The following is a 27582-nucleotide window of genomic DNA, read 5'->3' on the forward strand; positions in this document are numbered from 1 at the left end:
TCCGTGCCTTTGGAGTGTGGACGGCAGAGAGGTGGGAACAGGCTGGCTTAGCTCCAGTGTCGAGGTCAGGAAAGCCCCTGCTGCCCTCCTGGGTCTCCCACTTGAGGGCTGAGCAGAGGCAAAGGGATGCCTTTCATTCAGTGGCAGCTCTACACTTGATGCTGGCAGGGTCGGCAGCGTCAGGGACATGGCCTGGGCCTTGGGCCCCCCAAGAAAGAACCAGGGAACCAGGCCCACACTCCTTGGTTCTCCTTTACTCCCTTGAGGGACAGGCCCCAACACCTTCAACTCGCCTGAGGGGCAGGGCTCATTTCGGGAGTTGGCCAAACAGGAGATGCTGTCTTAGCCCTTCTCAGAAAGTCCATGCTGCCTTCTTCACACAATTCCCTCCCTCTCCATTGACCCTCTGGGTCCCGAGGACCACTCAGTGATGCTCTACATGAACCCAATAGCCATTCAGTCATTCCCTGAGCACCCGCTAGGTACTGTGGATAAAACACAGTCCTGGCCTGCAGGGCGTGCCAAAACCTTTCCTTGTTTCCATCACCACGTCCCATTCCCCAAGCCTAGGACATATTCCTCATGTTCATAATAGTCATAAATAGAAATGACAACAGTACTGGAGCTAACATTTCTTGAGAATTTGCTCGGGCTGAAGCACCTCTGCAAAGCACTTGGCCTGAATTTTCTCTTGAAAATCTCACAACTATCTTGTGAAGCAGCCCCTGTTATCATCTCCATTTTATAGAAGAGGAAACTGAGACTCAGAGAAGTCAAGCATCTTGCCCAAGGCCACACAGCTGATAGATGGGGTCATCAGATGGCCAAAAGCCAGGCTGGCGAGCCCTCTCTTGCCTCTGTGCCTCTCCTGTCAGTGTGAACAAAGTCAGGATTGGCAAATGCAGGTTTGATTTGGCCTCTTCCTAACACAGGAGACATTATTAGTCTGACTTAGTGATTCCAGAAACTGAGGCTCAGAGAGGCCAATAGAATTCCCTCAGGTCACCCAGCTGAGACTTTGGTTTCTGGACTTCCAGCTGCAAAACTCCTTTTGCTGTGACATATGGCCCCTTCATTCCAAAAGGGCATTGTGTCCTTCTGCGGGCTTTGATGAGCTGTGGCTAAGATGAAGGCTTGTAGGTTGCAGATATGCCTTGGATCCCTGCCCCTGGCAGACTCTGGCTGGGAGGAGGCACTGGCTCCAGAAGACTCAGCCCTGAAAGGAATGGGCCCGGTCTGGCTGTCAGTGGCGAGAATGGAGAGCATTCTGGGTTGTCACAATGGCTGGGGGCTGCCGGCATTTCTGGGCGAGGATCGGGGGTGCAACAGGCCCTGCAATGCATGTGGACCTATCCTCAGTCTGACAGTGGTCAATGTCTTGTTGAACGCTGATGCTGGTGAAGATCCTGTTTGTTCGTATCTAAGCCCAGAACCTAACTCTGTGTTACAAATTGACTCTTGATATATCCTAGAATTTCCAGCAAACTACCAAGTAAATCAAGGGAAATCTATACTTCATTTTATTCAGAACTTCACCAAGAACTGTCCCCAATTTAAAACGGGACCAGCAATGTCACCCGTGGTTTTTGAGATGCTGATACAATAGCTGTGCCTGTGTTAGTAACTGTCACATTTTCAGTGATTCAATGTGATATGTAAGAACTTATTTATTTAGCCCTCACTTCAAAATGCCCAACGTGAAGAAAAGAGTTGACAACACTCAGTTGAATGGTGTTTTCTCTTCCAAACTGTTCATCCCCAGTAGGATCCATTGTCTGATGGCTTCATCGTGTCTTCCGGAGCCGTCACAGGCAGGCACTGTGATGTGGACGTGCGCTCTGTGTTGTTAGAGATGACTTTCCTTTCACTTCTCCTTTGTATTACAGTTGGGGCATTACAGGCCCTTTAAATTATGTGTATTGCTAGGTAGTATTGCTGTGAATTTACTTTCTACATAGTAAAAGGGGTATTGGATCAGATGGGGCCAAGAACCACTGGCATAGTGGACAGAAACAGAGTTGTGGATGCTGCCCTGCCCCTAGTTAGCTGGGACCTCAGATACAAGTGTGAGCATTAGCTCTTACCCCAGGCCTCTGACATCATCTCTTTAACTTGGTTCTCCCACTGGACTAGCAGGTGAACAGGAGGTGTTGACAGATAATGGATGATGGGCATTTGGAGGGACCGACAGGTGGGTGAATGGATGGATGGACGTTTAGGTGGGTACGCAGATGGAGAGGCAAGTGGATGGATGGACATGATAGGTGAGCAGACAGATGAGTGGGTGGCTGGGTGGATGGAGAAGAGAGGTGGGTGGATGGAGAAGATGGGTAGGTGGACGGATGCGTGGGTGAGTGCACAGTCAGGTGGTAAACAGATGGTCCGATGGGTGGACAGATGCAATGGCTAGGCAGACACAGATGGATGGGTGGATGGACAAATGGGAAAGCGGGTGGGCAGACAGACAGGTGAGTGGGTAGTTAGGGGGAAGGATGAGTGGATGGAATGAGGAAGGTGTAAGATGAGGCACAGAGACTTTTACTCACTTTCCTGAAGTCACACAGCTGGCCTGTAGAATTGGAACCCAGGCAGTCTGACTCCAGATCCCATTCTCTTAATCACTGCATTACATTTGATGAAGTAACTTGCCCAAGTCCCCATTTAGGATGGATTAAGGCAAGATTTGAAGCCAGGTCTGTCTGACTCATTACTGCCCCAATGGGCTGAAGACTGGAGAAGAACACTGGGGATCAGTTGTGAATGCCATGGGAGCCTGGACCTCATCCTCAGGCAACCAGGGAGCTGACATAGGGTTTTGTGTAAGTCTGGCCATCACACCATCCGTTCTGGGTTTAGAAAGACAATTCACCCAGCAACGTAGTGGCCAGGTTTTAAGGGAGCCCACCTGTGAGGAGGCTGTTGTAGTAACAGTCAATGAGGAATTGAGCCAGAGATAGAGCTGAGGGGGCAGAGAAGCAAGAATGGATTCAGGAGGCTTCCAGAAGCCCAAGTTGTCAGGACGTGGTGGCTAAGCCCAAGTGAGAGAGGAGGAGCAGCGAAAATCACAGAGGTCTGTGTGACCTTGAATGCAGTCACTTACCTTTCCTGAACCTTACCTCCTGCATCGAATGTATGTATTAGTTAGGGCAATAAAGGCAGTGCTGTTACAACAAAGAGGCCCCCGAATACTGCTGCTTAGGCAAGCTAGAAGCATTTTTCTAGGGTAACAGGTGGCTGCTGTAGCCTGACACGGGGCTCTGCTCCACAAGGTCACTCACTGACCAAGGTTCCCTCCCTCTTCTGGCTCTGCCACCACTTAGGATGTTACTCTCATCTGCACGGTTGAAACTGGGTCCCAGGCATGTCACATTCCAGCCCACAGGGAAGGGAACCAGGGGAAGGACACACACCCAAATGTTTTAAGTCAAGGTCCAGAAGTGACACACATTATTTCCACTCATATGCCACTCCAGGATTGGCCCCATGGCTACACCTAGCTGCAGCAGAGGCTGAGAAGTGTAGTCTATCTGAGCAGCCATGTGCCCAGCCACAACTCCATTACTCTGGAAGGAGAGGAAAATGCCTTTGGGAGGACAAGAGGATATCTGTCACACCTGGGAAATGTTGGGACGCAGGCTTATCATTGGGACAGAATGAGATAATGTTCATGGAGCACCCGACATATACCTGGCATGAGGTGGAAGCTTAGCAATGGCAGGTGTCATTACCATTATTCTTAATGGATGTGCAAGGGTGCATGAGGGCACTCCCAGAGCTAGGAGGGTCTGACCACAGATCAGCACATGATGAAAGAGATCATAGATGCCTAGAGGCAGTTTCAAAATGGAAAGGAAGCTTTCATGCCAGAATCTGGGCAGGATAGGGTCAGGAGAGGAAATGTTTTAGGAGAAGAGGGAGGCAAGGTCAGCCTGAAGCCAGGGTTGAGCAGAAGGCAGAAGGATGTTGGTAAGGCACATGCCCCCTATTGGGGAGCAGGGGAGGAGGGGCTGCTGGCCTGATAGTCCACCTGTGTGTCAGCTTAGCTCAGGTGTAGACGTGGAGGTATGGGAGGCCAACTGGGACAACAGAAACCACTCCAGGTACTTCAAACAGAGGGAATTTAATGCAGGGAATTGGTTGCATGGTAATAGAAGAACTTAAGCCACATGAACGACAGGGGGGCAACCCAGAGATTAGTAACAGCAGAAAGTGACGGTCATGCTGTGGATCTTATATTTATAAGCCCTCTGGTTTGGCCAGTGTGATCCTTTTCTGCATGGATAGATCCACTTGGCCTTAGCTGCCAGAGACAAGATTCCAAGTCTGAGAGGGGAGGCTAGCCCAGAATGGAGATCTGGCTGTATCCTTAACACTTCCTTCTCACCAGGGCTTGGTGGAAGTTTCCGGAGTGGCAGCCCTATGGAAACACTCTGTGTGGGGCTTGCGTGCATGCAGACACAACCATGTGTGGTTTCCCATAACTTCTGCTCATCCCCCTCTATCCATTTCTGCCCTTCTGCCTGCCTCTCTGCCTGCCCCTGCCTCACCATATCTCCCATGCCCAGGAGACAGAAGAGAGCAGCCTCCAAACATCTGAAGGGTCACCTTGGTCAGAAGTGTAGGCTTGTTTGCTATGGCTCCCATGGGTGGAACTGGGCTCCACAGGTGGAATTTAAAGCATAAGACGACTGGGTTCTAAACCTGGCTCCACTACTTAAGAGCTGTGTGTCCTTGAACAAGTTTCGGAACCTCTCTGAGCCTCAGTTTCCTCTTCTGCAGAATGAGGATGCCAATACTGCCCTTGGACAATTGTTTGCAGGGATCAAATGAAATAATCATAGCAAGGTGGCTGACACAGTGGCCTGGTTTTTCTTGTTCATTGTTGTTATTAATGATATATGGTTACAGGGAGGCAAATTTCAGTGTAAGCAAAAGATTTCCAACAGTCTGAGCCAACTGATGTGGAGAAGATGCCTTGGTAGATGGTGAGCTCCCTTTTACAAAAGGTATGCAATAGAAGCCTGACGATCGCTTGTCAGGATCCAGAAAACCCCTAGGAGACAAGGAGGTGTTGCCCTGGATGCCCTCTGAGGTCCCTGCCAGCCCTGAAAAGCCGTGACTGATGTATTTCCTGCACCATTTCAACAGCAATCTGGGGGATGCCCAAGTTCAAGGAGGCTCTGATTCTCAAACTTGATAAGTTCAACCCCAAACCAGCAATGCCTGGCTCTCTCACCTATAAGAGTAGAAGGAGAAAAGCCATATAAGATCTTGACCAAACAGTGAGGGTCAGAGTGGTTCCATGGTGACTTGATTGGATTGTTAAGGTACCAGGAGGTAGTGTTGAATAGTGGTTAGGACTCCAGGGTCCTGAGGTCAGGCAAAACTGGGACTGAGCAGTTGTCCTTGCAAAGGTGACTTAGCCTCTCTGGCATCAGTGTCCCCATCTGTAAAGTGGTGATGATAGTACCTTCCTCATGGGTTGATACGAGAATTGGATGAACTAATACCTGCAAAGTTCTTGGCTCTGTGTTGACCCATAGCCAACACTCAGTATAAGGTGCTCATTAGTACTCTAACAATTTTTTTGTTGTTGTTGTTTGTTTGTTTTTGCGGTACATGGACCTCTCACTGCCGTGGCCTCTCCCGTTGCGGAGCACAGGCTCCGGACGTGCAGGCTCAGCGGCCATGGCTCACGGGCCCAGCCACTCCGCGGCATGTGGGATCTTCCCGGACCGGGGCACGAACCCGTGTCCCCTGCATCGGCAGGCGAACTCCCAACCACTGCGCCACCAGGGAAGCCCTCTAACAATTTTTATAAAAAGAAACAAAAGTTTTGTGTCAGCCTGTTTATATAATGCAACAAGGTGGAAGAGAAATGAACTAGGGATTCAGAAAATAATGGTGGGAAAATAAGATGGAACCATGGGAAAGTTAGTTCACAGCCTATGGCTTAGATTTGGTTTTGAGTCTCTCAGAAGCCAAAGCAGAGAGGGAAACCATATGTGTTTCACATACGTACATAATTGTAACCATACCTAAGGCAAAACCAATCATATTCATTATAGAACATATGGGTGGGTATTCCATAATTTATTTACTTAATCCCCATTGGTGGGCATTTAGGTTGTTTCCGATTTTACTCTATCATAAACAATGTTACCATGAACATCCTAGTACCCACATGTTTAACTGATTCTTAATATTTACCCAACGTTGCTATCAATTCAGTGACCAAGTTGAGGCGCAGACCTGCCTAGTCTTCCAGAAGGGAACAAACAGAGCTTCGATGAGATGGGGGTCCTGAGAAGAAATTAGGGACTGGAGATTGAGAAGGGCCGGTGGGTGGAGGGGACAGGGCAAGAGGTGAATCAGGGAATAAGACATCCAGCCATCGTTTCCCTGCCGGGTTTTCCCTCCTTCCCCAAGGCCCAGTGGGAGAGATCCTGCAGGCCAGGAAGGGAAAATGAGGCAGGATCCCCACCACAGGGAGGGGAGCAGCTCATCACGAGATCAGACCAGATATGAGACAGAGAATAGCAACCCCCTCTCTCAGCAGGAGCAAGCTCATGCCTAACTCTGCAGCCATGCCGGACTACGCACCATTCCCCGTCATGCCACCTTGCCTCTGCTCCTGCCGTCCCTCCAGCATGGAACACCCTCTCACTGGTTCTGGCCCCTGGTAATCATCTTTAGATGCAGATCAAATGGTCTCCCTTCCATAACGGCTTTTGTCGCCACCCCACAGCACTCTAGAGGATCATAGTACCTCCCACGATGTAGTGCCGTGACTGTTTATATATTGGTGATCTCACCCACCCTACCCTCCAGAGTCTGAGTTCCCCAAGCGCAGGGATGTTGTCTTGTTGAGTCCCTCATGAAAGCATGTTCTAGAAATGCACAAAGGATGCAGCTTTTGTGTAAGGTGCTCTTGGAGATGCAGGATAGTCTAGCAGTTAAGTGCAGCAATTTTAGAGTCAGAAAGCGTTCGAATCACGGCTCTGCCTCTTGCTGTGGGACCTTGGGCAAGTCACTTCACCTCTCTGAGCCTCAGCTTCTTCATCTGTAAAATGGGGATGATAATACTAGCAGACATGTTCTGATCCGTGTGCCAGACATTGCAGATATTTGCCTATGGAAATGTCAGGGGACTCCTGGGGAGTCAGCCACTATGATGCCATACGACACTTAGCACATGTGCCATGGAAGCGAGCCGCTGCCACATCCCATTCTGGCCAGGCATCCGGAGATCAGCTGACTTCTCTCCATTGCTCATTCAGACTATCAGTTGAGCACTGACTGCGTACCAGGTGCAGTGTTAGGCTCTGAGAGACTAGCTAAACACAGGACAAGTGCTCTCTGCTCCCAGGAGCTCTCAGTCTGGTGGAGGAGACAAGAATCAAATCATCACACAGATAACTGTACAGTCTCCATCCCAGGAACTGCTATGAGAGACACGTACAGATGCTCTGTAAGCACGTCGGGAATGGCTTCTGATTAGAGTGTCAGGGAAGACCATTCTGCACCGGTGACCTGGATGATCGGAAGAATTTGCCGGGAAGAAAGCAGGCCATGAGGGGTACAAGACAAGGGAGCAGGATGTGCAAATGCCCTGAGGTGGGAACAGGTCTCATGCGCTGGGAACACTGAAGGAGGGCCAAAGTGACTAGAGTCCACAGAGCAGGAGGCGGCACTGTGAGGAGGGTGTGTAGGGGCCGGCAGGATGTGTGTAGACTTTGGACGTTATCCTAACTGCAGGAGAGCCGTTAAAGCTTCCTGTAATGGGATCTGGCTTCCAGAAGACCCTTCTGTTGGAGAGTGGATTGATTATGGGGGTGAGAGTGAAGGCCACAGACCAGGTCAAAGGTACGACGTTCATTCAGGCCAGTGATGACAGTGGACCGATGGGCTGGTGACCGTGTAGGGGAGAGAGGTGAGAGGGATGCAGAACCTGTGGGACTGGGCCGTGGGCTGGCTGTGAGCTATTGATGGGTGGCAGGCAGCTGATTGGCTGTGGGAGCCGTATCCTGAGACTGGAGGAGGAGGAGAGAAGGAAAGGGCTCAGCTGGGCCCGTGGGGCATTTGAGGGGCTTCTCAGCTGTAAGGCCAGGCACTCAGAAGAGGGGCCGGCCATGGGGAGGTTCCTTTGTTTTCAGAACACGTCAGAGAGAGAGCCTCAGCGAGACAGCACAGGTTGTCAGCCCCTGCCTTGAGCACCTGCCGAGCCGCGTCCCTCCTCAGAGGCCAGGTCCTGGCTGTCCACAGCCATGTCAGAAGCTTGGCACGTTCCGACTGAGGGGCTCTCACACCCGAGGCTCCCCACCCTGGTCTGCCTGTGACACCTCGTTATAGAGGGCGTCCACTACACCGTGCTTTTCCCTGGTTTGTTCAGAAGCCCAGCTGCCGCCTTTGAGTTTCAGCCATCTCATTATCCCTGGAGTTTCTACTTCTTTTTGTGAAAATTTAATTGCCTGCTAGATTTGAAAGGGCCTGGACCAGCTGTTCAGGTTTGGGAAGTCAGAGTTAAATGCACCCAATGATCAAAGGCTGCAAGAGGCCAGCATCCTTCTTCTCAGCAGCGCCTTTAAACCGGGGCAACTTCACTCCTCCCAAAATGGAAACCAAATCGCTCAGCATGGAAACTTGAAAGGAAGAGTGTTAAGCAATTCCCAGCACTTGAACTGCCTGCTGCATCTTTAAATCATTTCGCTTTGGAAGCGGAATACCCAGGATTCCTGAGCTCCCCTTGAGGGAACATGAGCGGGGACGTCATCTGTGGGCCTTGTGCCTCCTTGAAGATTCTTTCCAGTCAAGCCCAGGATGAATCTTGAGAAGCCAGTGAGGTCTGCAGATAACCTCCAAGCTCCCACTTTGCCCCACGTGGCTCCCCACCACATTTCAGAGGGCAGGACTGGAAGTCAAAGGACCTGGACGCAAACCCAGCATCCCTGGCTGGGCGGCCTGGAGCGTGTCTGTCCTCGCCCTAGGTCTGCTCACCTGTAAAATGGGCTGATTACGTCCCTATCTACCTCACGGGTTTTTGAGAGGCCTCCATAAGACACGAAGTGTGAAAGTGGACAAAAGCATCACAGCCCCAGTGGTCACCAATTATTCTGCCTATTACCCCTCCCAGGGACACACATGTTTCAAAAAATAAGGAACTTAGAGAAACAGGCAGAGTTTCTCAGGGAAGAAAGGAATTTCTAAAATGTTGGAAAACAAATTAGTGTTTGAAGGGCAGGTATAACAAGTGTGAAGTTACCTGGAGAGCCATGAGGTATAAAAATAGAAGAGTAGGTGACAGGAGCAGCTGGCCTCACTCCTGGAGGCTGCGTGGCCACCTTCTGTCATTCTCCTCTTCCCTCTCCTCCTCTCACCTCTCCTGCCTTCCTTTCCTCCCCTTTCTGTTCTACTGTCTCCCCTCACCCATTTTTTTTACACACTGGTTTTTAAAAAGTTACCACCTTAACCATTTTTAAGTGTACAGTTCAGTAGTGTTAAGTGTTTTCACATTGTTGTGCAACAGATCATCTTTTCATCTTGCAGAACTCTGAAACTCTACACCCATTAAACGCTAATTCTCACTCCCCCCTCCCCACACCCATCTCTCTCCTTTTTTTCTTCTGAGTTCCATTCTCTCTTTTTTGTTCCAAGAAAGTTATAAGCTATGTAAGTCAAGAGACTTTCTGTGGAAAGTGACTCAAACTGGCTGAAGCCCAAAAAGGAATTTATTGGCTTGTGTTAACTGAAAAGTCCTAGGGCAACAGGCTTCAGGTATAGCTGGATCCAGGGGCTGGAACAATAATATCAGAACTTATTCTCTTCCTCTCTCTCCATCTCTCATTTCTGCCTCTTGCTGTTCGTGCTGCACCCTCAGGCATTCTCTCCTTGTGTGGGGGTAATTGTGGCCCCCAGCAGCTTCAGGTTTACATGCTAACAGCTCAGCCACCCCAAAAGAAAGAAAGCACTTCACTCCCTGTAGCCTTAGCAAAGCTCTTAAGGCTAACTCTCAAAGGCTCACAGGTCATGTGCACATACACAGACCGGTCACTGGGTGGGGACTGCAAAGCTTTTGGCCAAGGCTGGGATTTACACCCATCCTGGGAGTCCCGTCAAAGTCCCACAGTCTGAGAGTCAGGGACGAGCAATTTCCCAAAGGCAATCCAGGCTGCTCTGACCCAAAGGAAGAGGCACAGATGCCAGCAGAGGCACCACAGGCACCACCATGCCAGGCAGCACACTTCATTCTGCCAAGCAGCTTATTACGATCCTGTCCTTCCTTCCTGGTATTGCCTTACTTCTGGATATGGGGGAAATGTCCCCGGATTACTCGCTTGCCATGCCGCCTTCATAGTACCATCTTCAGCCAGCATGCAGCGCTACGCCCCCCCAGCTTTGGGCCATGCCTGGTTCTGCCACTGGACCTCTGATACCTGTCCTCCCCAACCACCTTGGTCCTTTCACCGTGATGCCCCACCTTCTGCTTCTTAGCAAGAGAGTGTATAAACAGCATGAGCCTCAGACTCACACAGATCCAGGTTCGAATCTCTGCTCTGCCACTCACTGAGATAAACGATGGCAGGGGAAGGATAAAGACCGAATAATGGTACAGAACTTTGCCCTCTGGTACAACACTTGTTCCAGCCGCTTCTGACCCCTCTCCCCACCCTGGACACAGCCCTTGGTGACTGCGCCCTGTGGTACCCGACTCAATGCCCAATCCATTTCTCCTCCCTCCCTGTGAAGTTGGCCCCAGTACCCTGTCCTCTGGGAATCCTATCCCCTCCACGCCCACTCCCTGCATCGCACTGCAGCCTGGTCTCTCCTGGAGCCCCGCCCTGGGATCTCTCTGCCACCTCCCTCCATCAGCTCTTCTATTAGAATGTTCTTCTGTCTCCTTCCCTTACACTGCTGAGGCACGATCTCCCTGGGGATCCAGGCTCGTCAAGGCACCCAGATGCTGCCCAACAAGGCCATGAGAGACCTGAGCTGAGCTGGTGGGGCATCTGCAGTTTGACTTTTTTGATGTACTTCTTAGAAGCCCATGTTTCCCAAGCATCTGCCTGCCCTCCAGCATCTTCATTTATCTCCTCAGCCACTCCTGGGCCCCTGGAACTGGAACTGGATCCCTGAGGCCACAGTGGCCACCCCAGGGTCCACTCCCCATGCTTACCTCTGTGTCTCAGAACAGAGACCCAGGCTGGAGGCCATAGAAACCAGTTATAAATACCCGGCCAGGGAAGGAAGGAGGGAGGTCACCACCTGGGGCTCAGAGTAACTCATGGTGGGGGAGCAGGAATCGGGGGGCATGAGCACCACTGAAGCCTGGCGTCCTGGGAGAAAAAGCAAGAACTGAAATATCACACAGTCCTGGGTTCAAATCCTGACTTAGACATCCACCTGCTGTGTGACCTTGGGCAAAGCACTTCACCTCTCTGAACCTTAGTTTTGCACATCTGCAAAGTGGGGACAATGGCACCGCCCCCAAAGGGTTGCTGTGAGCATTCAGTGACGTAATACTCGGAAGAAGCTCAATGAATATGATTCCAATTAATAAAATAGGAAAGAATAAATAAATGGGTATAGCAGTATTTTTTCTATAATAGTATAAATAATGTAATAACATGTCAGTTCTGCATACGTGTTCTGAGCACACACTACGTGGCCTCCTTGCTGTTTCTCAGACACGCCAGACACAGTCTTTGGGGATTTTGCCCTTTCTGTTCCCTCCCCAGGAATGCTTCTCCCCACATGTCTACGTGGCTCACTCTACTCGCTGACTCCGATAGGGGTGTAAACACCACCTTCTCCGAGAGGCCTTCCCTGGACCCTTATCCAAAGCAGAGGCTCCCCTGTCATTCCCTGCCCCTTGCTGTGCCCCCATGCTTCCTCACAGTGACACCCCCACCTGGTACATTCTATTTTGATTTGTGCAGATTGTTCCATGTCTGTCTCCCCCACCACTGGAAAGTCAGCTCATGGGGGCAGGGACCTTGTTCCCCACTATCCTCCCAGGGCTAGAGGAGAACTTGCCACGTAGTAGGTGCTCAGTAAAGATTTGAGGTCTGTCAGAGATGAATCAGACACGCCCCTGCCCTGGGGACCGTGGTTTTACGCTAGGAAGCATCTAAGATAACAACCTTTCTAATGAAAACAACAGCCATTTACTACAAGTCTACTCTGTGCCATCACTATGCTAAACCCTTCCCATGTAGCACCTTACGTGCTCCTCCCGACAGCCCAGAGATGGAACAGAGGAGACGAAGCTCAGAGAGGAGGTGTAACTGGCCCAGAACCACACAGGCAAGGCCAGGACTGGAGCCCAGGGGTATCTGACAGCATGGCTTGAGCCCTAAACATGAAAACCAGGGTGCCACAGAAAAGCTGGAAACCCAGCACAAAGAGTACCCCTTGCACCCTTGACCTTGCACCTTGACGTCAAGGAAGGCTGCTTGGAGGAGGTGGCATGTGAGCTGGATCTTGATGGACACATGAGGAGCCTTCTAGGCAAAGCAGAGGAAAAGGAACATTCAGGTGTCAATCCTGTGGTCCATTCCACAAGCATTCATTGAGCGCCTTGTGTGTACCAGGCAGAGATAACGCTCTTCTGGGAATGAGGCTCTTGAATTCCAAACGCTTTAGAGCCAGTGGCCTTGGGGGACCCATGGCAGGCCTGGTCCTGACTGAGAGAAAGCAGGGAGCAGGCATTGAGTGCCAGGCGTGTGCCTCAGGCTTCCCCTTTGTCCTTTTGCACTGTGTTCTCTCCACCTGATGTGAAGGGTGCTGTGCCCATATTCGGATGAGGAAACTGAGGCTACAAGGTCGTGGGCTGTGAATGCTGGCTCCAGGCCACCTGGGTTTGGTGGTGGGACACAGGAGGAGAGCGCCTTCTACCTGGCATAAAACGAGCCACTGGCCTGCCGAGAGAGACAGAGGGGACAGGGTTTGGGGCCCCGGGTCCCAATGAGACCTGTCGGTGGAGAATCAGCAGAGAAGTGGCCTAGAAGATCCAGCCCCTCGGCGGATCGTGTCGGTAGCCTTGGGGAGGTCTCTGTCATTATCTGTGTCTCATGCTTTGTGACCTTGAGCAAATCACTCATTTCTCTGGGCCTCTCCTTTCCTTAACTCCAAGTTCGCTAAATGATCTCCAAGGCCCCCGCTTCTGGCTCAGACCTTGCAGATTTCTAACCCTAGCACGTTAGTTTCCTGTTGCTGCTACGACAAATTCTCACAAAGCAAGTAGCTTAAAATAAATCAGCTAATAGTTCTCTAAGTCAGGAGTCAGGTGCAGGTCTACAGGGCTAAAATCAAGGGCTCTGTCCCCTTCTGGAGGCTCCTGTGGAACATCCGATTCCCTGCCTTTCCCAGCTTCCAAAGGCTGCCGTGTTTCTCACAGGCCCTTCCGCCATCTTCAGGTCAGCTGACGAGCAACCTCGATGCCGTCTGCAACCTTCATTCCCGTTTGCCGCATAACCTGACACAGTCACAGGCTCGGGGATCAGAACCCGGGTGTCTTTGGGTGGCTGCTGTTCTGTTCCCCACACCTGGCAAACATCTGGGGAGGCTTTGGGCAGCTGCTGCTTCTCGCTGGACCTCAGCTTCCTATATTTTGAACTGGGGTGATCATTACAACCTCCCCGCCCATATGGTTGCTTTGGAAACAAACTGAGATGATGTCTTAGGCACTGTTCATGGGCTAGTTCTCTATTCCTGGGGTGTTTCTGCTGCTAGTATCAGCTGCTGATGGCTCTCACTGGGTACCCAAACTTCCCGTGCTCTGCTCTGAAAGGCTGCAGCCCCTCCACCCCTTAGCCCAGAAAGCAACCATGTTTCTCTCAATTGCTGCTGCTCGTTATAATCTCTCATGTCTTTTCCCATAACCCCAGGGGCCCCTGGCGTTTGGGAGTTGAGGAATGTCACTCAAGGAGGCTTATTGAACGCTGAACAGTAGCCCTCAGGAGGTCATATGGCCGCTTAGCAACTCCTGAGGCCCTTAATAACCAGACCAGAAGTGTTGATATTTACCCAGCAGAAACTTTGGCCTATGTGGAGAACACGAGTTCCTTCCAGAGAGCGGCAGGCCCTCCAAAGCAAGCTCCACCCACTCGTAGCTGCTGTTCTGGCTCTTTTGAGAGTAGGCCTGTGAGGGCACAGGGAGCCTTGGGTTGCGCCTGGCTCCGTGCCTCCTGCTGGGACTCAGTTTCCCTCGCAACGTGGGGATCAGATAAAATGATCAGCAAATAGGGTGACCATATGTCTTGGTTGGCCTAGAACAGCCCTGGCTTATCATGACTATTAAAAATGTCCTTTTTATTCTCAAAAGTGTCCCCATCTGGAAGATCAATCTTCTGATCACCCTAAGGCCACCTCCAGCCCTTGAATGTAGTTTTCTTCCCCTCTACCCTCTCCTGCTGTCCTGAATTAATCCTGAATAGTTCAGCCAAGATTTTTCAAGGGCTCTTTCTGGGCCATCCCCAGAGCTGGGAACCGAGGCGAAGCAGATGCGATCCCTGCTCTCGGGAGCTTCCAGTCCAGGGAGGAGTGCCACTTAAGCGCTCTGCCGGATCTAGGATCGCATCCAGAGCCCTGTCATTCTCAGCCTCACTTGCACTCTCCCCACTCAGCTATTTTAGTAAATAATAATACTCCTTGGTATTCGGGTGGCATTTTGCAGTTTCTAAAGCGTTTCCCTTCTGTTCCCTCATTTAACCCTGACGTATTGGAGGGTGTGATTTCAAGTCCCCATTGCACAGATGAGGAGCTGGAGGCCAGGAGTCACAGGGGGTGGTGGTCAAGACAGTGAATGGCTGGGTGCCCTTGGGAAGCAACTCAACATCCACCTCCGCGGGCTTCCCTGGTGGCGCAGTGGTTGAGAGTCCGCCTGCCGATGCAGGGGACACGGGTTCGTGCCCCGGTCTGGGAGGATCCCACGTGCCGCGGAGCGGCTGGGCCCGTGAGCCATGGCCGCTGAGCCTGCGCGTCCGGAGCCTGTGCTCCGCAACGGGAGAGGCCACAACGGTGAGAGGCCCGCGTACCGCAAAAAAAAAAAATCCACCTCCTCACCTGTGAAATAGAAATATTAGCACCTGCTGCAGAGAACGGTCGTGAAGAGTACACGCGACAGCGCAGAAAAATTCCTTAAAAAATGACAGCTGCCTAAAATGAGCGCCTCCAGCCTGAGCTGTTGTGGCCCCAACAACTGCATTTCGGGAACATTCTCCTGCTCCTCATGTGCCCACAGACACCTGTTTGGGGGTCTCCCGAAGCTTCTCAGAGCACTGGGAATGTCTCGTTGGAATCCGAGCTCTGCCTCGGGGCAGCAGTGTGACGTGCTTTCAGCCTCAGCCTCTTCGTTTGTAGAATGGGCGTGAGAATCGGTCGTTGTGAGGATGGGCTGAAGCAAAGCACGCAGAGGGCTTGGTAGGGGGCCCAGCACACAGGCGTGGTGCTCGGAAGGCTTCTGTGTTGCCTTCCTGACGTGAAGTGTCGGAGGGGTGTTCGAACCCGTTGCAGGGGGGAGGAGTCCCCACAGGTGGGACTCGCCCCCCACCCCCCGACCCCGGAAGCCTGTGCCACCGCGTGCTTTAGGTCCTCTGCGTCCAGCCGCGCTGGCAGGGAGGGGGTTCGGCTGATGAAAACTGTTCCCTCACGCCCCACTCACCTTGCGGGAGGGAGCAGGGCCCCTCTTCCCCTTTGCTTTTACAGAGCAGCTCCACGGGGGCAAATCTGTCAGATTCCATGGTGATGCCTAAGTGGTTTCCCGCCCACGCCCCTTGCAGCACTGAGTCACCACCCAGCGCTGAGACGAGGCGGAGGCCGTGGGAAGGGTGTTCCCTCTCGGGCTGCAGCAACGCTGCACAAGATTGCTCCAGAAAACCAGAACCGTGCCCCACGATAAGCACGGCTACCCTCCTTATGCAACTTTTTGACATTGTTCAAAAGCAAGGCTAATGTTCCTTCACTTCCATTTGCTGAGGGCCCTAGAGAGCCGGCCCAGCCAGACCTTATGTCCTGCTTCCTGCAGCCCAGGCAGAGGCCGGCCTCCACACTGTACAGGTGGTGAAACTGAGCCGTGCCTGTGACCGCATGGCTAGGACACTCGCAGCCCCGGCCCTCTGCACCAGCCCTCAGACCTCCCCCTCTATGGCCTGCCGGCTCCTTACTTAGCTTTTGGAACCAGAGACAGCGAAACAGGTAACTATGATACATTTTATTCTTTGTCAAATGAAACGTCATTGTGAGCAGTTATGTCCGGTTGGTGGGCTAGAAGTTTGAAGTCGATTTCTCATAAAAGGAAAGAAAAATCTATTTCTAAATATAAGTTCCCATAAACTAGAAGCACGTTTTAGGGGGAATATTTCTTTATACGAAACTTCAGAACTTCTTCGTAGTGCAAAGCTGGGCCTGTGGAGGATGCATGTGGTAACTGAGTATTAAAGGGAAAGGACGTGGTGCAGAGGATCATACTTTGCAGATAGCAGCCACGGTGATCACAGGTCCTAGCTTGGATCTGAGTTGCTGAGGCTGGCACTCTTGCCCCATCGTCACTGTGCTGCAGTATGTGGGCATCCATTCACCTTTGCCTTGCCTGGTCCTAAAAACAGCCCTACCTGCTTCTCCAGGGGCTGTGTCTTTCCTCTTTCCCCACTGAATTCACTAATTGTTCTTCCATCAGGTACTCAACTCACTGTCCTGTGAGCTAATTAGGACTCAAGCTCGGCTTGGGAGGCCCTGTGTTGGTGGGGGAGGGGATAGAAAATATTTGCATAGTCATTCCGGTGACTTTGCATGTTGGCTGCCTCTGGCTGGAGTCTGCCAGGTGAACCGCTATGCTGTCTGGCTCAGGCCAGAGGGAAATAGCCATAAATGAGAGTGGAGGGGGCAGAAAGGGTCCACAGGCGTTCCCACCAACCTCAGGCCTGTGTGAGCCTTAAACTTGCTTGACCTGGGTCGAGAAAAGCCAGACTGCCCTTTCAGCCAGCGGAGCAGCGGGCTGAGTCATATCCTGCCAGCAGCCTGGCCTGATTGGAGTTTATGCTCTGCTCTGCATCAGGTCTTGGCCGCTCTGCCTAACAGCTTCCTTCTCTCCCAGAGCAACTGTGAATGTTTCCCCTTCCTTTTCACCATGACCTCAGCCGGCATGGATTTCCTACTATTTAAAACTCTTCTGCAGCTCATTCGGTAGAGTTTGGGGTGACACTGATCTTCACCATAATCAGAAGAGTGTGTGATGTTGGTGCCCAGGCAGCCTGGGTTCCTGGAATTGTCTTGACAAGGTTTCTATAAAATGAATTTCTGTATATGAAAACCTGGGTTCTGGTTGACTTTCACTGGAGCATTTAGAATGTCTCCTTCTGGAAGGGAGAAGTTTTTAACCCCAAAAGTTAAGAGAGCTGTATCTCAGATTGCTCCAGGTCTTAAAAAAAAAAAAGAAAAGAAAAGAAAAAATCAGAGAAAAATGTGCTTTCTGAAAACAAACACAACAAAAATCTGATTTATAGAATTAGGATCTAATTTATTTCTGTGTTAAAGAGGAAAAAATAAAGATATTGTTATGTGGTTGAATTAATCTTGAGATGACTGAAAAGAAAAACAGTCATCTGCAGCAAGATAAAATGCCCTAAGTTCCAACTTATTCTTCAGTAAAGTGTCTTGTCACATTTCCACTATTTGCTCAGTTTCTAATTCTTAGAAAAATATGTCTTATCAGCTTCCCTTTGAAATAAATATTTATTGCTTTCATATTGTTCTCAACTCTTCGGTTGCTCATACTGTTGAGACTTCAGAGGCTCTGTTCTCTGTGGCTAGTCAGCCACAAAAGATTCCCTTGGGCTCAGTCCCCAAGACCTATCTTGCAATGGAAGTCATTGTTATTATGATTTCCTTGGGGCTCTTAACAGAATGTGACCACATGGCAGGATACCAGAAATCATATGAAATTTGGAGTCAGAACAACCATTTATTTGCTTTGTGGCCTTGAGCAGGTGACTTAACCTTTCTGACTCCCCTCAATTTCAGCATCAATGAGCAGGGTCAAGTGCTCCTCCTCGTGCTCCCCTGCCATTGTGTGGGCCTTTGTTCGCCACATTGAGCTATGTGGTTCCCTTGTCTACCTCCTCAATCCCTCCCGGGCCCTGAGAGCTACCTGGGGAGAGAGTCTTGTCATCTCTGTGTCCCCATGCCTAGCACAGAGGCTGGCAAGGAGCAGAGGGCAGGGGTTTCGTGTGGGTGGGGAAAAGAAAGGAAGGAAGGGGAGGGAAGGAGGGAGAAAGGAAGGAAAAGTAGGGGGAAGTACAAATTTTCAACTCCTCTGGAACTCATAGTTATTTATTTTAACCACAGACTGGCCTAAGTGATAAGACATGCTAAAAACAATAGTATTGCTGCCACCTATCACGTCCCAGTTTTCAGCACTGATTTTACCATCATCTTATAGCTGATGCATATTGAGCACTTATTTATACATGTGAGCCTGTTTACTCTCCTAGCAGCCTGTGTGGTAGCCACCACCATGATCCTCCATTGACAGATGACAAACCAGAGGTCAGGAGAAGTTGAATCACTTGCCCGTGTCACACAGCTGGCACATGGTTGGACCCTGGATTTGAGCCCAGGTCCCCAAGATTCTAGAGCTGGTGCATTTAACCAGTGTACCCTCAGCACCCAGTTTAGGACCTGACAAGCAGTTGATTTCAATAAAGAGTCTTTGAATGATTGAGTGAGTGAGTGAGTGAATGTTTTTCCATGGCCATTCTCTCACTAGACTTTCAGTCACACTGTTAGTTCTTTCTTCCTGGAATGTGTGATGATTAAAACAGAACATCTCAGACCTGGGTTCAGATCTGAGCTTTCCACGTCACTCTGGGAAAGTTACCCCTCTCTGAGTGTCAGCTTCTTTCCTGTCGACATGGGAATAATATCAGTGCCTTTCATCTCAGCCTGGGTTCTCCCAGAAGCAGACCATGAGACAGTGATTCAAGTGTAAATAATTTATTTGGGAGGCACAGGAATGCAAGTAGGGGAACAGGAAAGTGAGACAGGAACGGGCAGGAGGTGTTTTCAAGCAAGTTAATTATCAGTATAGGCAACTGAGGCTCAGTTGCTCTGGGGGGACTCTGAGAGCTAGCATAGAGCTCACAGCTCATGGTTTTCCCACCCAAGGAGCAAGGGAGCTGGGGTATTTATATACCAACTCCCAGCTCCCATCAGTCATTGGCCAAGGGCTGCCAGGGTTGGGGGAGTGGCTTTACTTCTCTAGAATTTGTGGATTCTCTGCCCACCAGAGAAGGTCCTCTGGCAAAGAGATGCAGAATCTGTGGCGGAAATGACACCACAGTGGTTAGATCTGTGGGATTATGGGTGGGGCAACAGTGGCATCTCTGCACTCTTAGCCGTCACTGTGAGGATTAAGTAGGATTATTTAGAGTTTGGAAGCAATTATACTCCAATAAATATGTTAAAATATAAAAATAAAGTTTGGAGAGTAGACCCTGACACATATTAAGCGCTCGATGAGTGACGGCCTCGAGGGGCCTTTTCCCGGGACCCTCTGTGTGATACAAAATAGCTGTCCTCGGGATTTGCTCCTTAGAACCCCACCATCAGTCTGCAAGTGGTAACATGGTCCTACTGAGTACCAGATACTAGGGTACAAGCAGTGAGCTTAGCCAGCAGGGTTCTGGCCATCCAGCATTCATGGCCGCTCCTGGCTGACAAAAGATGAATGAGAAATGACAGACATGCCTCCAGGAATGACGGGGACAGTGCTCGGAATGGTGAGGACCCTGGGAGCCACCCTGTCCACCCCCAACACTTCGCAGAGAGGGACTCATCCCAAGGCACGTGGCTAAGCGGGAAGTGCTGGGACTGGACTCCTCCCCCATTGCTCTTCCCACCTGCCTTGGAAGTGAGCATAACGCATGTGGAGGGCGTTGGGCAAACCCTCCACCTGGGATTCCCAGTGGTTATTTTTGTAACACAGGAAACAGGTTCAGGAAATGCCTAAATCGAGGAATTTCCTGGGTGGAGAGTCCTTCCCACTTTTGGACTTTGCCTTACAAGGGGCTTCCCTGGAGAGGTATCTGGAAAGTTCATGCCTACAGCTCCCTGGGGACTAAAACTCAGACGTTTCATGGAACAGATGCATGGGAATAAGGATCTGTCCTCCCTGCCACAGGGCAGCTGTGTGGCTTTAGGCTGTTCCCTCTCCCTCTCTAATCCTGTTTCATCATCTGTAAAATGGGGACTGTGAATGAAATAATGGGCGTGGGAGTGCTTTGGGAGAAACAAGCTGTGTGCATCTTATGAGTAGGGAAGCATTATTATCACTGCTGTTGATGTTATTGCTGTTAGGAATGGTGTCACCTTGGGCCAGCCGGTTCCTCTCTCTAAGGATCCTCTCTCCTCCCCACCGGCTGTCGTCGACCCCAAAGGGCCAGGAATGTGGAGGCAGCCCCCCCAGACCTGCAGCCGTAGAATATGACCTTGTCAGGCCTGTAAAGGATCAAATGTTCCAACCCCTTGTAGTGGGGCAGCTGAGGCTCAGTGGAGGGGAAAGGACTTGCCCAAGGCCACCCAGCCTCAGCGGCAGTCGGCTTTGGCCCAGGGATGCTGACTCATAGCCCATAGCTCTCCCCCACCACCTGTCAAGGACTGTGCCTGCCCCGGCCCCTCTGCCCCCTACTCTGCCCCAAGGCCCTCTCCCCTCCCCGGCCTCCAGCCAGGGAAGCTCGCTGCTCAGTTCCGAGTGCGGGAGTGCACCCTCTCTGCACAGCAAGTCAACATCCCTGCCTCGGAGTCGGGGTGTGGCAGATGGCAGAGCAGAACTGAGCCTCGGTTTACTCTTGACTCATAGAGGACATCGCACAAGTGCACAGCGCTCGCTGGTGGGGGCAACAGGTCTGGCACGTGGGGCAGCAGAATCTGCCGGCTTTGAGAGCCACGCAACCCGAGTTCGAATCCTGGCGTGGCCACCTTCAGCCGTGCGCCCTCAGGTACACAGTTTTCCTTCTGAGAGCCACCGCTTCCCCATTTGTAAAGTGGAGCAGTGAGGCCCAGAGGCCATCCTTTATCAATTTCATAGGCACATGGCTTCATGGAGGGAGAAGATGCACATGTGGTGAGGGGACTTTGGGGGCTGCTTTCTATCTCTAGAGAGGGGAAGTGATGGGAAAGTGGTGTCAGAAGGGAGGATCCCTGGCAGGCCCCGAGTTGGGGCCAGGAGCGGAGCTGTCCCAGGTGTGACCCCGCCGTGCCCCCGTGTAGGGGTGTATTGGCTGGTGGCTGGGGCGGAGCCAGGCAAAGCCCGGGGACCCAGACCCTTCCTCTGTTCCCCATAGGTAACCCTGGACAGAGGGACTGGGTAGGGTGGGCCCAGGGAAGGAGAGGTCGGACCGAGGTGGGCAAGGGGCACACTGAGAGGGTCTTTGGTCTTCAGTGGGGAGACTGAAGGGTGGGAGGGAGGGGAGGTGAGCGGCCTCCTTCCCTCCCTCCTCTGCCCCCTGATCGAGTCAGGCTGATGGAGGCTTCTCAGACTAAGGTCCAGCCTCTGGATGATGGGATAATCATTTGAGGGGAGGGGGCTGTGAGAGTGATGGGGGATGGGCAAACCCATCTTCCTGACTGATGTACCATGTGCAAGCATGTTTTCCTACATATATGTTTACTATAGAAAACAGGGAAATACAAACACTTTATAGAAGAACCGAAACTTTCACCCCACAGTGTTGACATTTGGGGAACACTATGTCTTTCAAAATTACTATATCTTTTTTTTTTCTAGGCTATAAACAATACATTTCTTGTTGTAGGTCATAGAAATTGAGATCTTATCTACTCTGAATTTTTCACCTCAGGTTATTAAGATATTTTCCTGGGTTATTAAAAATTATTTGAAAACATGATTATTGATAGATACATAATATTCTGTCCTGTGGCTTCTCAGTAATTTACGTAACTAATCTCTTAGATTAGAAATTTAGATTGTGTCCAGATTATTGCCATGATTAAAAAGAAAAACACCGTGATCAACATCGATATGGCTCAAACATCGTTTGCATTTCTAATTCCTTCCGTTAGAATAAGTTCTTAAGCAAAATGACTGGGTAAGAGGATGTACATTTTTTCCTTTATTTTGTTTTTTTACTATTATATTTGATACATACAAAGGAAATTATGTAGCATATATGTTAGTTTAATAATACAATGTATATCGTGGACTTAGAATGTCACCAATAACTTGCATATTCCTGTGTGAGTGTCCCCATCCCAACCCCCTGCCTCTTTCAGAGGAAGTGACCATCCTGTGTTTATCATTTCCTTGCTTTTTTTTTTTTTTTCTATAGACTGTATTTTTTAGAGCAATTTTAGGTTCACAGAAAAACTAAATAGAAAGTACAGAGAATTCCCATATGCTTCTTTTAAAAAAACATTTCTATCTCGTGTGTGTATGCTTACACCATCTATTGTTTAGTTTTGCTTTTGCCTTAGTTCTTTAAAATGTCATTGCGCAGTATGTAACCTTTTGAGTCTTGCTTCTTTCCGGCAACATTCTGTTTCTCTGATTCATCCACGTGGTTGCTGCAGCTGGAGCTGGTGCATTTGTATGGCTGTATAGTATTCCGAGGCATGAAGATATTGCACTCTCGTTGATCTGTTCTCCTTCTGGTGAACATGGGGGTGGTTTCCAGAGCAGCTGTTGCCATCAGTGTTGCTGGGAACATTCTTGGCCATGGCGCCATCACCTAGAAAAGGAACACGCGAGGTTAAAGCAGATTTGGGAGGGGGTAGAATCCAGAGTGGAGCACACACAAGCTTGAGCTGAGGTGTCCACAGGCCATGAACTGATCTGGCTTTGGAGGAGGGCTGCTACACAGAACGTCTCGTGGGCTTGCCTGAGCTGGAATGCGCCATTTCTCATCCCTCAAGCTCAGCTGCCAGGGTCATTGTCTTGGGCTTGGGAGCAAGAGTAGAACCCTCTCCCCTGCCCGCCTTCAAGGAGGCAGAAGCACTGTTTGTGAAGGGAATCACTGTCCCTCCCCCTTTAGCCTCAGTGCCATTAAATCTGAGTATCCCTAACTGTGGATGGTATACCCCTGATGGTACCTAAGAGGATACTAGGTGGTATGAAATAACAGCCCATCACCTGGTGAGAAAACTCATCTGTTTCCAGTTCTCTTTCAGTCTTCCAGGTCACCTCAAGGCTAAAGGTTCTGTCTGGAACTAGTGTGTCTTTAATTATGGCCCCCTCCCTGCCTGAACACTGGCTAGACTCTAGGCAGAGAGCAAGCCATCTTTGGGCTCAGGGCCTCAGGCAGGCAATAGAATCCACTAAACATCAGGACATCCTGTTATAATTTTTCTGTTGTGGTCATCTTTTATTTGTGGTGAGTGGCACTGGTTTTCCTTTTAAAATAGATGTGTTTAAGTTTTAATAAGGCAAGCTATTAAGAGAAAATGAGATTGATTAAAGGACAGATAGTAATCATCTTGACAGTCATATTTGATTGATCCGGGTTGGGGAAATTCTGACCTCAATCAGCCATTCTCCAACTTTCTGTCTCCGGACGCTTTACATTCTTAAAAATGATTGAGGACCCCAAAGAGTTGTGCTTATGTGAATATTATCTCTTCATATTTACCACATTCGAAGTCAAAACTGAGATTGTAATAATACTTGTATGTTAATTCTTTTAAAAATAACAATAATAAATCCATTATGGTAACATACTTTATGAAAAATAACTATATTTTCCAAAAAAAAAACAACTAGGAGAGTAGTGTTGTTTTATGTTTTTGCAAGTCTTTTTAATGACTTAATTGAAGACAGCTGGATTCTCATCTGCTTCAGCATTCAATCTGTTGCCATATGATGTTTGGCTTACTGTGAAGAAATTCCAGCCTCACAGAGATATGTTGTGGGAAAGGGAGGAGGATTCTAATAGCCGTTCAGATAATTGTAGATATCCTTCTTTGATACTACACCCAAACTCAACAAGTGATAGCGTATTCGTTTGCTAGGGCTGTTATTCAACCAAATTTGGGCCCACTCATCCGTGCACAGTAAAGCCAATCTGTTGACACCAGGTTGTGGTAAAGGCAAGTATAGCACTTATTGCAAAGCACCCAATATGGGGCCAAACAAGGAGAATGGGAAGCTCATGTTCAAAAGACCTGAACTCCTCTATGGCTCTTGGGGAAGGGTTTTGAAAGGCAACATTAGGGGTGAGGGTTGTAGGGTACTTGATCAGCTTGTGGACATTCTTCTGATTGGTTGGTAGTGAGGTAATAGGGTGGCTTTTCAGGAGTTAACATCATCATCCTTCTGGTTTCAACCGGTCTGGGGTCTACATGCTGGTGGTCAGCATGCAGTTAGCTTCTTCTACCTGGAGGGATTTTAGTATCCACAAAACAACTCAAGGATATGGCTCAAGAGATTACCTAGAGCCCTTGAAGAAGAACTAAAGGTCCTTGACTTTGTTTTATGGCTAAGCTGTTATTATTTTGTCTTGCTTGACTGTTTTCCTTTGTTTCTGCATTTTCTCACTTCTCTGATTAAATTTGCTCTTTGGAACTCGGGGAAGGCCTAAGAAGCTAAAACTTTTTTATAAACAAGAGGTGGGGGGACATGGTGGGGGGAGTCTGTCCGCAAGAAGGCCCCACGGGGTCCTGCTCAGTTACAGGGCTGCCATAACAAAATACCACAGACTGAATGACTTCAACAACAGAAATGTATTTTGTCATAGTTGTGGCAGTTAGAAGCCCAAGATCAAGGCTTGCTGGCCTCTATCCTTGGCTTGCAGATGGCTGTTTTCTCACTATATCCTCACAGGGTCCTTCCTCTTGTGTGCACATCCCTGGTATCTCTCTGTGTGTCCAAATTCCCTCTTCTTATAAGGACAGTAGTCATTTTGGATTAGGGCCCATTTAATGTCCTCATTTTAACTTAATTGCCTCTTTAAAAGGCCCTATCTCCAAATACAGTCACATTCTGAGGTACTGGGAGGTTAAGACTTCAAGATATGAATTTTGGGAGGGACACAATTCAGCCCAGAGCAGACAGTATTTTTAAAATTAGTTGCAATGAAGAATCTGAAGCCATGGCAATGAACTTTTCATATTGTACCTTATAATCCATTTTTTTTCTTTCGCTTTGATGAATTTTTTTACCTATGCATGGTTTTGCGACATCCTGCACTGGTCATTTAGAAAATATTGGCTCATTGAGTTATGCAGATCTTTTAAATGTTTGTGTATTTCACTATACAATATCATAAAATGTCACATTTGTTATCTTAGCACTGACCTCATCAGAAACGTCTCTAAGTATTGGGGAAGCTGTCAAGTTCATGATGGCACATACAAGTCTTCCAAAATTCTAATTTTCACTTTGGAAGCTCAAAGCTTATCATTGGCAACAAATACTGTCATTTGTTTTCCTTGAAATGATAGGCTCACTCTGTTCATTTTTGAGAAAATGTCTGCCAGATACCCAAGTCTGAATAACTATTGTGTGTCTGTCAGTTGTTCTTTTATGTAAAAATGGGTTTGGTGAAAACAGAGGCAAGTTCAGCTCACAACTCAAATGCTCATAGGAGAACCTCTCCTCCAACACCCATCATACTTGGGTTACAGCAGAATGCTTGATGCATATATTTCCCATTCCATGTTCCCATGTTGAGAGTTAATAAAATTAGTCATTTTTACTGCTTCATCCGGGACATTCCTTAGTGAAGCTGGCATTTTTTACCGCCCGCGTGTGGTGATGAAGAATAGGATGACGACTAGTACAGTTTGGTGCCACTCCCTGATTCATGCTAGGGCACCAGCAGTTTTTGCACCAGCAGTGCAAATATCAACAGGTGAAGGTGGTAAATAACATCTAAGTGTTATTAGGAAGATGGTTTTGATCTCTCAGCCCCCCGTGTAAGCGTCTTGGGAACCCTCACGGGCATGTGGACCACACTTTGAGAACCATTTTGACCTAGATAAAAAATACGGAGATGATTTGAGGCCTCGAAAATGACCTTGGTGCCAGAGTGACAAGACCTGGGTGTGATTCTAGCTCTGCCAGTGTGGAACTAAGGGGCCTTGGATAGCTCACTGACCTCTAGAAGCCAGGCACTTTACACATAAAGGGTGGTGGGAGCTTCCTGCCTCCCAGAGCTGGGGAGGGAAGGAAATAAGGTACAGACTTGAGAGCCTTTTGTGAAAGGTAATGCACAGCCCAGGCAAGAGGAACCAGCTGTGATGGGGAATGAGGCAAAGTTATGAACTTTCATGCCCTGGCTTAAGTCATTTTTGATTAGCGACACTGCCCAGATCCCTGTATTCCCCTGAAGAGACCTCAGAAGCTTAGACCTAGAGACCCTGAAAGAGATGCCCAGCAGGATTTCTAGTTTTAACAAATCGGCATCTTTGGGGCTCTGCTCCAGGTCACCCATTACCACCTACAGCTTTGAAAGGAAAAGGCCTCCTAAAAGCCTGGAGTCCTTCAGGTCCTTGACTGGACAGGTAGGCATTCACCTGGGTCAGGTAGAAAGCTGGGAGCCCATGGGAAATGACAGGCATCTTAGAAAATCTGATTTGTTTAGCTGTGTTAAGACGATAGAGGTGATTCTGGAAAACTCCAGGGAGCTGGAAAGCACATGTTCAGAGGGCTTCAGGTGGGCTCCTGCTTCCGGGATGGTGGAGTAAAGGTACTTGTCCCTAGGTGCAACTGAGAACCCTAGACATTCTATACAAAATAAGCATAAGAAAATTCTAAAAGATAGAGAGAAGACAGACCTGCTTCTTGGGACCTGGGGACCCAAGAAACAGCATAGCAGTGAGTTCCTGGTGAGTTTTCTTTTTGCCTCATATAGCCCCCAGAGTTGGAGCTGAAGAAGCCAGAAATGAGGAAATGCCAATGGGCAGGCAAAAAAATGCCCCAACAGAAACCTGGTCTCTCTAGCTAAAGAAGCAGGAAAGGGGCAGCCTAGCAGAACAGACACTTTTAGGCAAAAACTGCTCTACTCTAAACACCATAGAAAACATTGTGGCTCCACCCCCACCAGCAAAGATCCAGTGGGGAGATTAGACTTCCCCCTTCACCAGACTGTAACGAAGCATCCCAAGTCCCCCACGGGAGTGGTGTCAGAGAAGGCCAAGTAGGGAGCCAGGATTTTCATTCCCCACTGGGTGGTGACAAGACCTCACCCCAGTCCTTGTCATGATAGTGGAGAGACCACACTGGGAGCAGTAACAAGGCACTCCTGTACCTCCCAGCCATGGAGGTATCAGTGGGAGCCTGATGGGGAGCTGGATTTCCCAACCAACCCCCTTTCTCTGCTGGAGTAGTGTCAGAGGAAGCCAGCTGAAACAGAAGGTTTAAATGAGATCCAGTCTCATAACATAATACCCCAAATGCCCAAGTTTCTGTAGAAATTCACTTATAACAAGAGCTAGGAAGATCTCAAACTGAATGAAAAAAGGCAATCAATAGAAGCCAACGCCAAGATGACAGAGATGTTGAAATTATCTGACAAAGATTTTAAAGCAGGCATCATAAAAATGCTCCAAGAAACAGCTATAAACACACTTGAA

At 49.4% G+C, this 27582-nt stretch overlaps 1 protein-coding gene across 4 annotated transcripts in view; it reads left to right on the forward strand.

Moving 5' to 3' along the window:
• ATP2B2 (ATPase plasma membrane Ca2+ transporting 2) overlaps positions 1-27582 on the forward strand; it is a 353733-nt gene that overhangs the window by 126893 nt on the left and 199258 nt on the right. Inside the window, exon 1 of one of the 4 annotated variants that reach the window (XM_049716214.1) lies at positions 15968-16194. The exons of the other annotated variants lie outside the window; for them this stretch is intronic. The gene's annotated coding sequence lies outside the window, so the exon portion shown is untranslated. Of the gene's footprint in view, positions 1-15967; positions 16195-27582 lie in introns of those variants that run through there. 4 annotated transcript variants of the gene reach the window in all.

This window comes from Orcinus orca, chromosome 10 (genome assembly GCF_937001465.1).
Source record: "Orcinus orca chromosome 10, mOrcOrc1.1, whole genome shotgun sequence".
In the NCBI taxonomy this organism is placed as follows: domain Eukaryota; kingdom Metazoa; phylum Chordata; class Mammalia; order Artiodactyla; family Delphinidae; genus Orcinus; species Orcinus orca.